Consider the following 16,561-nt stretch of genomic DNA (forward strand, 5'->3'; position numbering starts at 1 on the left):
CTGTAGATAAAGCAGATAACCTAAAGCTGGATATCAAATTGTTTTCAGAATGCACCGAACACATGCATATAGACATCAACTGAGTGCTGCGTCATAACTGCAAACTGCTTAGATTATTTCACTTTCTTACATATTAAAGCCATATTAAAGCCAAACAATATTCTACATGTTTTTTTTAATCAGTTCTATACTATGAGAAAATAGTTGTAGATTTTTTTTTAAAACCACTCTGAAATACATTTTTAATGTATTATAAGGTAACAAGCATTTTTTGTTTATATATTAGTGTTATGGACACAGGGAGATGCCGGACAGTGGCTGCGGCCTCTGGTCCAGGACACAGATCGCCCTACATTAATAAAGACATTGTTTATGGTGGTACAATCCATGAGGGACCCACCCAATGTAGAGGCAGAGGCTTTGCAGTATCAGTATCGGATCCGTGGATCCCAGCATTGTTGCATCAGCGCGCCCGGGTGTGGCATCACCGGTAGGTACCCAACGTATCAGTGCACCAACTCAAACACTATAGTGGGGCAGCGCTGTCGCACACACCATGGGTGGGGGAGCGGGGCATTGGAGGGTACCGCTGTGAGTGGCCTGGTTGGTGGTATATATATATATCCAAGGTTATTTATGTTCAGTAAAACTGTTATCTTTCATAAGTGTGTGTTTTATTGTATGCAGGTCCTGTAGTGGGGTTATTCTACATCATAGAATCCTGTACAGGTGGAGGCGCTACCGACCGAACTCAGGTTTACCCCAAGTTCCCAGTAGCGGAGACTCAGATCTCCTGTGCACCACACGTATTGCACCATATACACACACCGTAGCCACACATCTCTCAGGGGGTGGGGAAAGTGCGCTGCATTAAAAAAAACGCAGCTTAGACTGCTGTTTTAACAGTAAAATATGCAATTGTTTTGGATATTATCAGCAAATCAAGTAAGAAGAAATGGGGATAAAGTTATTCCAGGAAAAAAAAACATAAAATTATGTCTCCAAAATGTTGTTAAATGAGTACACTTATCAGTGTATATATACCCTTTAGCAATAAATATAAAAGAAACAAGTCTAAACCGATGTGGCTAAATAAACAGGTAGTGGAGGAAATGGAAAGGAAGAGGCAGGCATTACGCTTGTTATGGCCAGAAGGGACAGAAGCATCATATCAGAATTACAAGGAATGTAACAAAAATTGCAAAAGGGCAATCAGATTAGCAAAGTTGAAAATGAAAAAAAGGACTGCAATAGAAAGTAAGATCAACCGTAAAATATTATTCAAGTACAAAAATAACAGGAAGATTAGAAAAGGGAATGTACAACCATTTTTCAGTGTGAGATGAGCACAGATGAGGAGAAGGTATTAAACAAATGATTACCTCTATATAAACCAAGGAGGCATCAATTGCAAAAATATTGCAGTGGGAGTAATCTGCAACCTCAACATTAACAAAGATTTGATTAACAGAGGAAGAAGTGCAAGGGTTGCTTGAAAATGTAAGGTAAATAAAGCATCTGGCCCCAATAGCATACACTGAAGGGGTCTTCAGGAGCTAAGTTCAGTAATAGACAGACCGATATATAATATTAATTAATATTCAAGGACTTCATAGCCACATGCTCAGTACCACAAGATTGGCGTAAAGCAGACGTGGTACCTGTATTTTAAAAGGGAGCTGGATCACAACCAGGAAATTACAGACCCGTGAGCCTGACATAAATAGTGGGGAAGCTACTTAAAGGTTCATTAAGGATAATATCTAGGAATACCTATTGGATAACAACAATATTACAGTACTAATAGCATAGATTTGAGTTATAGGTCATCACAAACTAATATTATTAGGCTCTTTGAGGAGATACAAAGGAACTTAGATCACGGCAATGCAGTTGATATGGTCTACTTAAACTTTTAACACGGGGCCACACAAGAGCATCGTGTACGGTACAAAATAGAAAAATTGGTCTGGGTGAAAATATTTGTACCTGGATTGAACACTGGTTGAAAGATAGGCAGCAGAGAGTTGTCTTAAATACAGATACATTTATGGTTATGCATTTGAGAAGGAGGAAAAAGCAGGCTACATACAAAATAAATGGGGGGAAATTAGGCAAATGCTGGATGGAGAAGAATTGAGGAGTTTGCTTGTAGACAGTATGTGTACAGATGCAGCGGCCATTATTGAAACACTTCACGCGGTGAATACCTCGGAATACCCATGTGTTGGCGCGCAATTTCTTCCACCCGTACCGCCTTAAGACACGAGCGCAGGCAAGTGCAGAAATTACAATTCATTCATTTCATTGTATTTAATTGCACACAATCCATGAAATTCAAACAAAGCAACCGCGATAAACACGGTTGTCTGGGGCGATTGGCCGTGTTAAAGCCGCGTGGTACAGCAGCGCACACGAAAATGGCTCTGTGATTTGTTTGAATAGCGGCCGCTGCATCTGTATGTACTGTCTATATACTATATATAATAGTCCTCAATGTCAGGCAAAGGTTAATAGGATTTTATCTTGCGTAAAATGGGGTATGGATGGAAGGGAAGACAGAATCATCTTCCTAATGTATAAATCCTTGGTAAGACCACACCTTCCGGATGGAGTACAGTTTTGAGCATCGCTCCATCAAAGACATTATGGAATTGGAAAAAGTATAGAGAACCATCAAATTAATAAATGAAATGTGAGGTCTGACTTATGAAGAAAGGCTAGCTAAGTTAACATTAGAACATATACATCAAGGGGGGCATATGATTATTATTTACAAATATATTTAGGATCCTTACAAGGAACTTCTAAGGGAACTTCATCCCAAGGACCGTACAAAAGACATGCGATCATCCCTTGAGATTGGAGGAGAGCTTTCACCAGCGGCAAAAGAAAGGGTTATTTACAGAAAGGACAATTAAAATGTGGAATTTACTACCCATTAAGACTGTGATAGCAGACTGAAAAGTGGTTAGTTGTCTTTTAAAAAATAAAAGGTATACAGGGATATACCAAATAAGTAAACATATGAAACATGTTGATCGAGCTCGAAATTTGATTGCCATTACTGTATTTAGGAATTAATTTTTTACCCAATGAGACATGATTGGGAAATATTTCACTGGGGTTTTTTGTTTGCCTTCCTCTGGATCAATATAAATACAAATATGGGATGAGCATCTCAGCTGACTCCGTTTACTATAAGCTGAACTCAATGGACATGTCTTTTTTCAACCTCATTGACTATGTAACTATTTTAAGTAAGCTCATAATTATGGAACTGAATTGCAGTATCCTTCAGATCAAACACAGACGTAGCAGACTTTATTGCAATCGCAGGCATGCGCCAGCAGCCTCAATAAAGCGTCTGCCCCATCCCTTTTTTGCACGCCTAATTTAAAGACAATGGTGTCTGCTCCTGCTAGCACGTTATGTGTGTCCAGCGACAATGCTCCAGCGGGTGCAATGACGTCTGCTTCATCTATAGGTGTCAGCAGAGTGCAAAAGTTAGATGGAGTACTACAGTATAGTTAATTTTCATATTGGACAGATTGGCACCACTCCCATTGGCGAGCCTAGATATTGGTTTAGAATGGAATCCTTACCATGAAAGAAAGCCAAGGATTTAACAGGATTAGCAATTTCACACCAGATACACTTTAGGAAAATGGGCAGATTTATTGAGCCAAGTGGTTCTTATCTGCTGTCAATTTCTATGTTTGTGGAAAAACGCTCAATACAATATTATACACAATTTAGTAGTACATGCTTTTGCACTGTATTATATCAGAGGCACCACTACCACTTACTCTCATTTCTCAAATATTTGTAATGTTTCTATATTCTATTCATCTGAATCCCATAAAATATTGTGAAAAACCAGTTTAGTAGGATTTCACTGCAGTATCCTTTATAAAGAAATCCCATCATCCTCACAGAAATAAACATACAGTATTAACATATAACTCATACAGTATTAACATACAATATTAACATATAACTCCAAAACATACAGTAGGTGCTGTTTTCCTTGGTAAATAAATAGAGATTCCGTTTTTCAGGGTTTATGTTTTTATAGAATCAGTTTTTCTTGTCTTTTCCTTATATGAACAAATCAGTGTTAACAAGCGGTGAAACGCAGTAAGAAACGAGTTTTCATTTCCAGTTTTAAATGTTTTAACTGGAAATGCAATATGATCAGTCAGTCGGTGGTAATTTCTAATTAAAATGTTTAACTATCTCCAGATACACAAATCTTTCCTGCCACACATTCCGGTATTATCATAAACATTGAATAATCTCATTATTTATATTCTGTGTGGCCAGTGATTATTTTAAAATTGGTGTACTTTCTCATTAGGCATACTCTATATATTAGATGCTTGATCGACTTTTAAATTGGCTTGACACTCAATAAAAAAAACTAGTAGACTAAGGTATCAAAATATTACTATGTATGCTTTTCTTCTATGTTCCTTGTCTGGTTTTTTTATGCTTACATTTTACTTTTACTTTAACTATATTTTGCCTAAAAATTAAATGCAGATGTGCATTGCTGGATTTCTTTCAGATGTAGATTTAGGCATTTTTCTCTTATTGTTTATTTTAGTTAGCTGGAATTCAAAGCTTTTTGTATGTGTGTGTGTGTGTGTGTGTGTGTGTACTGCCAGAGGCAGCGACATTCTGGATTCATTGCAGGGGTCATCTCTCAAGCAATTGGTGAGGGACATCTCTCGCAAGGAAACACTAGTAAACTTAATACTTACAAATGTTGACAGGGTATAAGATGTAATTCTGTGTGATAACTTATAGTAGGTTCCACTGATCATCAATCAGTATGGTGTAGTATAAGGACAGAGTTTGAGTCACACCACACAAAAACAAAGATTTTAGGAGAGCTGACTTTTCGTTGGTGGTAAAATATTTGAGGGATTCTTTGGCAGGGTGGGGGTATTTGAGTGGAGTTCAAGAGCAGTAGGAAAAAACAAAAAGATAATAAACACACAGATACCAGCAAGCTTTAAGGAACCCCAAAAATTACCACATAATATATATGTATATAAGTGTCATTTGGGTGCTAGTGGGTGTGGCTAAATGTAAACAATAAAAAACAAAGAAGCCCAAAGCTACATCCAATATGACAAAAATACACAGTGAAATACCTATATATCTTTTGAAAATTAGTAATTTAGTTAAACCCTTTGGCCAAAGCGTTATAAGCCAGCTAGCCACATCAAGGCATGACCATTAGCAGGTCCTAACACTAACTGATTAAAATTCTTATTTACCTCTATAATTAGAGGAAGAATGATCGCTTTGGATCTGTCACAATCAGCTGCATGCAAGACCTGCTCACTTGAAAAGTGGGGAGGGGCGAGCTTAAACCTTGGGAGGGAGGGGCCACAGATTCCAAAACAGCTGAGACCAGCTGGACAAAAGCTAATGGTCACGCCTTGATGTGGCTAGCAGGCTTATAACGCTTTGGCTAAGGCAGGCATATCCAACTCCAGTCCTCGAGGGCCACAAACAGGCCAGGTTTTCAGGATATCCCTACGACAGCACAACTGGCTCAATTAGTGGCTCAGTATGACTGAGCCACTAATTGAGCCAGCTGTGCTGACGTAGGGATATCTGGAAAATCTGGCCTGTTTGCGACCCTTGAGGTCTGGAGTTGGACAAGCCTGGGCTAAGGGGTTTCACTAAATGAACCTTTTGCAAGAGATATATATAGGTATTTCACTGTGTATTTTTGTCATATTGGATGTAGCTTTGGGCTTCTTTGTTTTTTGTTCTTAAAAACGAAAAGATGCAATATTAAAAGCAACCAACGTTGTCAGGCAGATTAGTAAAAGTACAATAAAAAGAAAACTGATATCATTCTCAAAGGATGTGGCAGGTATTGCATAAAGCAAAACGGACAGCTTCCAAGAAATCTATAGACAGATTTAGAAGATGGAAGAGAGAGAACTATATTAGGTTAGGCAGAAGGAGGCCAAGCAAGTAATCAGAAGTGCAAAGTCCCACGCTGAGGAGAAAATAGCCGAATCAGTAAGGAAGGGGATCAAAACATTTTTAGGTATATAAGAGAAAAGAGAATAACAAAAGGAGGGAAAGTATGACTAAAGAGAGAAGAGGACAGTCATGTTGAGGAGGACAAAGGTAAAGCAGACAACCTTAATAATAATTTTTGCTCAGTCTTCACAGCAGCAAGGATACAATACCACAGTTTGTCAACAAGAATAGGAATGGAAAGGGAAAGTCTATTTACTGTATATCTGAGAGAGTCCTAATGGAACTTTCACGCTGAAAGGGGCCAGATGGGCTAAATTAATGGATATTAACAGAACTATTTAACAGTTCCTATTAACAGATGACCGGAAAAGAGCAAAGGTAATCCCACATCCCAAATGTGAAAGGGAGGATGAGTCACGTAACTAACTACAGTGAGCCTGATGTCAGTATTGATATGTGTACTCCAGCAACTTATAAGACCCCAGGAGTACATTCCCAAGAGAAGAAGGTAACCAGGGAATCTGTACTGGGATCAGTGCTATTTAATATATTTATTAGTGACATTACAAAAGGCCTGGAAGGCAAAGTATACTTTTGTTTTCTCTTTTTTTTTTTTAAACAAATGTTATATGTCAAAAAAACACATTTGTCCATTTTTAAACTGGGCTTTTCTCCTATGCAAATATTTAACAAATCTGTATTTCACAAAAAAAACCTTTGGCAACAGTGGAAACTAGTTGCTATTGGAAACATTATGTAACTTAAAGTAAGTCAAGTTAATTAACATTCAAGTTAAAAAATATAATTACTAATCTTTTTAGTCATATTCCAAAATGTTGCTTTGAAACAGATGGCAGCATTAATAAATGTTTCAGTACCAGGTTCTCATTTAAACAGAATCAGAATACATTAAGTTTATGTACTAACCTTATATAATAATTAATTTGACAGCACATTTCAACTGTTTTTTCCTCCTCTTTCTTCTTCATTAGACTTATAAAATATATTCTCAAATATAGCAAGAAACACTAAATAAAAAATGCTAGATATGTAGATAGATAGATAGATAGATAGATAGATAGATAGATAGATAGATAGATAGATAGATAGATAGATAGATAGATAGATAGATAGATAGATAGATAGATATTGCCCATTTACTACTAATGTTATGAATATACTATTTATGCTATGAAAGATTTTTTACATTCACAAAGTATATACACCAGAACATGGCAATAAACTAATAGATATATTTCTACCTGAATCTACAAAATGGACACAGTTATTTTGACAAAAGAATGTGAATTTGTGAATACATTTGTCAAATTCTGCGTCAATTGTTGGTCCAAAACATACTGTACTACTGATTAGTAAAAATCTGCAACCACTTTATTTTCCAGAACGAAGAGGTGATCCAACCTTTACATTATATGCCATGAACATAGGTTTTTTTTTAAAACTAAAACCGAGTCCACTTTAAAATAGTTATATACAGTACAGTAGATGTATACAAAGCCCAAAAAAGGCTGAACAAAACCCCCATTATGCAAAAGAGTATCCAAATTGTATTAAATAATTTCAGAAATGTTTGCATTCCAAAATTGCTGTGGTATCATTGATACATTTCCCCCAAACACTGATCAAAACATTATTATTTAAAAGAGTTTAAAATTGTAATAAATCATTTCAAAGTTTCAAAAGAACAAATACAAATAAATGATGCATCAAAAGTATAACACCCAACACACTTTCATACTACCCAATGCTTTGGGCAACTGATCTTTATAATCATTAATCATACAAAAGGTATTTTTGCCTGAAACACATTTGTAAAATCTGTGCAAAAATATTTAAAGCAGCAATACTATGTTCCAACTTTTCCTTTATTATTTTTATATTTAAAGCATGTGACAATGTATAATTTTATATTCTTACCTAAGATGGCAATTGTTTGGTGCTCCTGTTATAAATCTGTAAAAATCCTGATTGTGTGCCTAACATAATGGCTGCTTCAGCCAGTGTAACTCGGCAGCTGCAATGTATCCTTATATCACTAAGGTAACATGATCAATTATTACAAAAAAACACAATTTGAATCAGCACTCCAATGTGTGAATGCAGCAATATGAAAAGGTGCGAGGCAAGCAACAGGGCCCTTAAATCCCTAAAAATACATATAAAAACACAAAATAGGTGGCCCGCACTCATGAAAAAAGACTCCACGAGAGACCCATGGAGGCTGTGGTGGCAGATACTGTACAATAGATTGGTTTAAAAAAATAAAAAAGGTTGGCCATCTTTTTAGAAAGGAAAGGTATACAGGTATATACCAAATAAGTAAATATGGGAAGGATGCTGATCCAGGGAGTAATCTGATTGCCAATTATTGGAGTCAGGAAGGAGTTTATTTTTCCCCTTATGAGATACAGTACCGACACACTTTATCTGAGTGTGGTCTGTACCGCAAGCCGGGAAATCTCCCGGCTTGCTAGTGGCCGCCCCTCGGCGTGCCGCGCGTCATAGACGCGCGGTCACGCGTCTTCGGGAGCGTGCGCCCCCTGCACGCGCGTCCAGGGGCTCCCCGAGGGAGCCCTGGTGTCCCGCGATCGCGGGACAGCGGCAGGGGGTTCCGGGGGACCCGGCGGACCCGGCAGCGGTAGGGAGAGCGCCCCGATCGGAGGGCGCTCTTCCGCTGCTTCGGCGCGCGCCCGTCACTCTCGGGCGCGCGCCAGGCTACTGCTGCGGCAGAGAACGGGCAAATGCTCGAATAAACTCTGCCGCAGCAGTATCATTGGATGATATTTCACTGGGGTTTTTTTGTTTGGCTTCCTCTGGATTAATATACTGTAAGTACGGATATAGGATAAAGTATGTGTCATCTAAATTTTGCATAGGTTGAACTTGATGGACGGATGTCTTTTTTCAACCTCATCTGCTATGTAACTATGTAACTATGTGACCATATGAAGTTAAACAAAGAAAAATATGTATTAGCTCATACTGTAGTATGCACTAAAAACAATAACATGTAAGCAAAAATCAGACCACTACACTACAATAAAGACTGCAGGAGCTAAAATAAAAAAGAAGAAGAAAAGAAACGCAAGGATAAGAATATATGTAACCCCCTTTCCCTATTCCTAAGGGAAACCGTGGGCGATTACGTGTGCTGCTGCTACTGGTGAGGCTCACAGGAGGCCAAAGCCTCCCCTTCTGGGGAGCCTGGGGTGATATATCTCACGGTGCAGCACCTCTACCTATGAGAATCCCAGCGTAAGCGGATTACTCCGTATAGGAAACAATAATTACTATACAACCCGGTATAATATAACTTCTTTACTGTATTACAGTATAACAAAGATAACAATATATCACATCAATTTAAAGCAATGCACTAACATTAATGGTGGTCCCCCAAAGTACTGAGGGTGCCCTGGGCACCTAGAACCTCGGTGTCCGCAGAACAATCCCCTCCAAGTGTGAGGTAGCGCTACCCCTGTGAAGTGTAGGTGCATGGTGGTACCTTCCTGGTCAATGCTCCTGATCACAGAACACTTGTGGAGCAGCGTTGAATCAGGTCTCACGCAGTGGGGCCTCCAACATAAATCCACTCATACCTTACGCTCCAGGCCACGTACGTAGTGATGGCTTCAGTTGAAGTGCCTCGCTTCTGGCAGCCACACGCAAGGCCGTCTGCAGGTCACCGTGCGGATGACCGTCCGCTGGTGCAGTGGGGGGGGGTGCTGCTCTATAAGGGAGGGTTCATATCTAGGTCCTTCCCTGCAATACTATGCTCAATTGTGGTCGGGCCTAACTGAGGCCTTAGGGCAACATTCTGGCCTAGTCCAGGGGCTTACTTGCTCCCTGGACACATCCGTCCTCCTTGCTGGCCCCCACAGGACTAACCACACTGACTTCTTGTCGATCCGGATCCACAAAATGGCATCTCACTTCTCATTGGTTGGGATGGCCCATGGGACCTATCCCCACCAACGGCTTCTGGGAGTTGCAGTTCCGCGATTCCCAAGATGGCTACCGCAACTTACATTTGGGTCTGCCGGAGGAGCCGAGCAGTTCCCCCTCACAGCGGAGGTAAGTTAGGGGGCAACCTCTACATCCTCCCCCTGGTGGAGATGTCAACGACCCCGCTTGAGAAACGTTATGCTACACATACTTTATATAACGAAAAATTCATACAATAGATAACTTAACTTAGTAACAGTATCTAAACAATGTTAAATATTTTGGTCAGCACCGTCGTTATAGAGGCAAACCTGCTCCAAGACAACTGCTGAGACTCATAATGGGGTGCCCATGGCGAATCATACGCCACTCTTGTTGGAGGGAGTCTCACTCTCTGGCTCCGGTGTGTTTCTTCTTCAGTAATTTCTTGGTTTGAGAGGCTACCATCGGCTTGAGGCCCTGACCCTCTCATAAAGTGTGACTCAGTCTCTGAACAGTCTCTATTCGGTATAAAGCTCGGACTTTCAGTTAAGTACATATCTCACCATTTTGCTGTGTTGAAAGTTTTCTGTGAACGTGCTTCACTATTTTTCTTCTTTTTTTCTTCCCCCTTTATTATACTGAGGTGCGCTGATTTTCCAGACTTCTCCCCATGTTGACACCATCACATAAAACTGGGAACAGTCCTTTTTCATGCAGCACTGATTTGTACATTTGTTTATTTAGTTTAGATCACAGTTTGTGTTAGCGCATCCTAATTGTGTTTTAAATTTATGTCCTGGCATGGGAACTTCAGCATAAATTCTGCACATCTCTAGAAATGATATCAAATGTCCCGCAAATAAAGTTCAGTGCAATCATTGCACCAAATTGGACATTGTGCTAAATAATGTATGTTGTAGCAACCTCACAGATCAACACATTAGTAATGTTTGTACCTAATGTTACTATTTTGAGTGTGGAAAGAAACAGTTTCACATGTGATACATAGAACACATTATTTTGTATGTTGTTGCTCAACATGGGGAGAAGTCTGAAATTCCTGAATAAATGTTGGACATGGGCTCAGCAGTTTCTATACTCCATAAATCTACATTCTTTGCTAAAGTGTTCAATGTGCCAAAGTGTTCAATGTGCCACTTATTGTCTTTGGTCTATGGCTAATGTGTTCAGGAACCAAATCTCTGCACTGGGATGCAGACATGTAAACATGACTTTTGATACACACTGTGTACCAGCTTAAAGTACAATATGGTATCCCTATTTCTATGCATAGATTTGTTTGCTACATTAAATATACACGTTGTTAATGGATACATTACATCCAGCACATCACATACTGCTGCAGTGCAAACTCCGGTCTCCATATTACCCAGAGAATTGTATTGCAAAGATGTTTTCTACTCCTGATCTATAAAGTGCTTATGAGTAAGTGGTGCTGCATGAGGATAGAGGAGACATAACTACTGTACATTCATCACACTGAATTGATTATTTCATTTCTTCTATGTACCTGGACATCAGCACAAAGCGTCAGATCCAGAAAAGGGTGCTAAGCATTAACGCGCTTTTACTCCCAATGAGTTCAAATGAAAGGGAGTAAAGGCATGCTAAAGCTTAGCACCCTTTTGTGGATCTGGCCTAAGGGTTTTCATGGAATGATGTACAGTAGATCAGGGGTGCGCAAACTGGGGGTGCGAGATTGTCTGCGCAGTGTTTACAGAGGCCTCGCGCACTTCCCAAAGGCACTTAAATTAAATACCGATGAAGCAGCGAAGGCCTCTGTAAACTAAACTGCACTGACCTTGGCTCAGACGGCTTCTGGAGAACGTAAAATCAAATGACGCTGCGGGGTCATGTGACGTCACGTTGCCATGACAACGTGGCGTCATGATGCCCGAGCCGAGGTAAGGGGGGGGGGGAGCGCGCAGGAAGGGGGACAACTGGCAGGGGTGCGTAGGGAAAAAAAGAATGCGCTGTCTTGATGTAGATTGTTGTTAAACACAGACTGAGATCAGTGTTATCAAATGCATACTATGCTTACTAAACTGAATGATGCTGGATTACAGAAACGTAATATAACACTACATACATACATACTATATACAAGATGTATACAGCTAACTGTTGTGGTACCAAGAAACTAAAAAAAGGGACTGTAGTTCAACTAGGGGAGTGCAGAAAGTCTGGATTCCTTTGCAGGTGCAAGATAAAAGGGCTGATGGCAAGGTATGGCACGCTGCTCATTAATCTTGAACCTGTTCATTATGATCGAAAAGCACTGATTGAAATCCTCCCATGGTTATCCATGATTTTACCTTATCCTTTTCAATACAAGTCAATTGCCAGGGCACTATTTGTAGGGGTAGTGCTCCCTCAGTTTGAAAGCTTTTGTATGGCCTGAAGAATATACAATGCAATTAATTAGTACGTAAGGGAATTGCAATGTCTTGTACCTAATATGTCTTACAATAATCTATTTTCTGTATTACTTATAGCATTCTTAAGAAAAGCAGAAATATCATATTGTTAGATTTAGCTGTGCTTATTGGGAGTTGGGGTTTTAGTGACTAAACTTGACAGCAACGAGGAATCAGGTAGTCTGTCAGGAATTGTGCAAAAGATGTACAGTATCAGATTCATCCTAATTTATAAATGCTGTTGGTTCGTAATGAACTATATTCTCATCTTACAACATGTCGGGCAGTATTTTCAAAACAAATCCAATTAATTACTGTATATATCATTGCTTCTTCAGAATATAAATGCATAGAAATATTTTGAATACGATATCAATACTGTAGCTAGGGAAGTGGTTCAGCTGTAGCCAAGTGTGAGGGAACTGGTCCCAATAGTAACAAAGCAAAACAGTATATTCACTGTTCAAAATGTATAAAGGTATTTATCATAATCCCTGTTTAAGTCCACTAAGATACCACTGCCCTCATACTTACTGTGATCTGTTTTAAAACTAAATGGAGGCTATGTATGAGGGGAAAATTCTAGAGCACTTTGTGCAGCCGCCGATCAGCATTTGTGAAGCTGCTTTAACGCACAGACTTCTGTGTTTGCGTGCGTCAGGCAGTGCTCCGAGCAACATCAAGGTATGTATGTCGTGAAAAAATGGGCGCTTAGCGGCATGTCTACAGTTTTGCCCTGTTGCAGCAATAAAAAAAAAAAACACATAGTAAATTGTTACATAATTAAAGTTCACACCTATTATTATCCCGTTTTTTTGGGGGGGGGGGCGGGGGGGTGAGGGTCGCCACATCAGAGGTGGCAGTTGTTGTTCAATATTATCCAGCACATTAGATTAGTCCCATACAATCATGGCAACAATTAAAGGTAATCATTGCATGTATTAGTTAAAACATAAATTAGAGACAAGCACACTGCTTATATTATGTAAACTAGAAGACTACCTCAGCATGTTGGTGTGGATGTTATAAGTGCCTCTAAGCAGATAACCCTGATATATGCCTACATTTTATTTTGTATGATAAACATTATTAGAGCTATATACTTCTTAATCAGCTGAAGATTTTACTTGAACTGGCAATACATATTATTCAGTACCTATTATGATTTTGTTGTTCCCCCTTTCTCTGCATGTTTATAAAGCAGGGTGAGAGTTACCTCTCATTTTCAAGTATGTCCTGGGCACAGAGTTACTGTATGATGACAGATACTGTACATGGTGTGATGTAGTCACATACTTGTTATCCCTAAATCTGCCCTTGTGCATGTCAATTTGTGTTTAGCTGATTATTTGTTATTATTGTAGCAGTTCATGAATCAATAAATGATATGTTTGTAATTGTCCTACTCTCATATCATAAGAGAGCTGATCATGTTATGGGTGGGGAGAAGAGGGGATAAGTCGGGGATGGATAGGTATGGGCCTGGGCGGAGAGCGATAGTTATAGGCTCGGGGGGGCGGGGGAGAGAAAGAGATAGTCATGGGACTGGGGGAGGTAGAGGTGATTATGGGCCTGGGAGTGGGGGATATAGATTTGGGTCCGAGTGAGGGCCGCAGCAGAGGAGGGAGACAATTGTGTGCCTACCTGCAGCCTCGCAGGCCAGAGGGGGTCAACAGAGGTGTCTGCTGCTTGAAGTGAGGCCCTTACCCGGTTGTTCCCCACTGTCTGCAGCTGTGTGTACAGTATACTTTATACACATTAATATTTATCCATTACTCAATATAGTCTATTACCCAGGCAACTACAGATACTTGGGGGTACATACTCAAAGCGCTGTTAAAATCGGGGCTTCTAACGTGACGTTACCTACTGGGTTTAACGGGTATCGAAAGTTAAATACATGCAAAAACAGCGGTCATTTGTTATCTCGTTAGCATACACTTAACCCTATGTCAAGTTTGCACAGCCATGCTTTAGCTTCAAACAACGTTAAGCCTGTTTTATCCAAAGATGGTGTTACTTCCATCAGATCCCTGATAGGTGTTTAATTAAAGTAAAATAACAGAAGACAGGAGAGGAAAAGAACCCGGTAAATAACAAAACAATAGTTTAATCATACCTAACTATAGTTTTACACTTATCCAGGCCCTGTAAGCGACATATTTCAGGATCTGGATGTGAGTATCTCCACCTTTAGCTCTGACTGTGTTAACTATAACGGAGCTCTGAGGAAATGTGTTATAGTGAACTCCTCTTTTGCACACTGTATCATTAGCACGAACATATAGTAAAGCAAGGGCTCCTTACACCTGAAAACAGCATTGGTGAGCTTTGAAGATCACAGTTAGCCCTTAACGAGATGTTAACTGAAGTTAATGTATTATTAACTATTTAATGGACTTCTGAGGATCTAACTCTAGTGTGGCTATTAATAAAAGGTCTACTGGATTTCAAACTAGGGTAAAAAAATCTTCCTTTTACACTTGTTTTGCCCTAGTTTTTAGGTAGTAGACTTTGATTAATATACCCTTTCTACATAAGGGATTAAATAGAAAGAGAAAAAGACATAGCCTAGAGTTTCATGCAGAGAATCTTTGGCAGGACAAGGAATGTATTTACTGCTGGCAGCAGTACTGAGGAAGAAACTTCAAAATATGAGGAAGATCTTAAAGTTATAAACTCAACAGCGTATAAAATCCTATTTTCATCCATGCCAGGATTTTCTATGCCACAGAAGCCTTACTGCTGCATTTGTCAACTTTATTGCGGGAAAAAAAGTGTTTTACAAACAAATATGAGACCGTTATCCTTGCTTAGAGTGTAGATCTGAAGATGATCAAATACCAGGGTAGCAATTCTGATTATGCCCCAGAATTATACCTCCTGTACTTTGCACAGAATGAGTTAATTGAGAATGTCCCGTTTATATCTAGAACAAAAAAGTACACTTAAGTAGTTCAAAGGATTACATTTTTGGTGTTTTCAAATGAAGCCAAGTCATAAATGACTCATGTCCATGGTTGCTATGATTCAACACAATTAGATTACAATACATGCCGTTAGAATAGTCCAAGCAGCCAAATGTGGTGGTAGATTGTCAAGTGGACATTATCAAAACTGGTGAGAAAATGCAGAAAATGTGTTAATGTTCCGTTGCTATTTGCATTCCAATAAGAAAGCTTTTGAGCATTTTTTTTCTTACAGGGTTCTACCGCAACAGCATTATGGATCAACTAACTTGGTGTGTGCTCAATGAAGGGTAAGATGTGGACAAAAACTATTTTCAGATTTGCCTTAGGAATGCAAAAGGGGAAGTGTACTGTAGTGACGCCACTGCTGTGGTGACACATTGATATAGTATGCTTTCTAATTCTGACTTGCATTTTCACGTGTTATTCAATCAAGCAAAACTGTTGAAATTGATGGACGTATGTCTTTTCTCAACCTCATCTACTATGTAACTATGTTTACAGTTGTGAGTGGGTATTCAAACCCCCGGCCCCCCATCCTTTATCATTACTTTGAAAACTCAACATTCAATCAACGTCAAGCATGAGTTTTAGAGATAACTACTATCTAGTTAAAACAAACCTTTCCAGTTTTCATGACTTCCCTTCAGACGAACTACAAAGACTTTTAAAAAGGTTCTATTACACAGCAAGGTGTTGTAATTCCTCTTTATGTAGACAGTTTCCTCACCTGGGCAAGATCAGAAATGAAGGCCATTGAAAATGTAAATCAAGCTTTAAGGATATTCAGTGACCATTGATGGATTATAAATATAGAAAAAGATAACATTACAACCAACTCAAGGGATCCAATTTTTGGGCATAGTCTCCAATACTAGAGAAGGCAAACTTTTGTTTTCAGATAAGGCAATCCACATAATGGAAGAGGCAAAGTGGCTGAACTTAAAGAGCAAACAGGGGCACCGACAAGTATTCTAAAACTTGCCTTGAAAAATCTGGGGCTATCACCAACAAGATCCAGGTACATGCTGCAAACATTTCAGTGACATTTCTTCAGAGACTAATGGCCCATCGGATTAACACAGCAGGGGTCCCTGGCAGTCTCAGATTGGGACTGCCAGGGACCCCCGCTGTTAATCCGATGGGCCATTAGTCTGTCTGCAGAAATGTCGCATCATGTACCCAGCATGTACC

General features: G+C 39.4%; 1 protein-coding gene across 4 annotated transcripts in view; it reads right to left on the reverse strand.

The window, feature by feature from the left end:
- The window catches only part of CDK14 (cyclin dependent kinase 14), a 693,217-nt gene that overhangs the window by 504,371 nt on the left and 172,285 nt on the right, over positions 1-16,561 (reverse strand). The window lies entirely within an intron of this gene.

Source organism: Ascaphus truei, chromosome 2, assembly GCF_040206685.1.
Source record: "Ascaphus truei isolate aAscTru1 chromosome 2, aAscTru1.hap1, whole genome shotgun sequence".
NCBI lineage: Eukaryota > Metazoa > Chordata > Amphibia > Anura > Ascaphidae > Ascaphus > Ascaphus truei.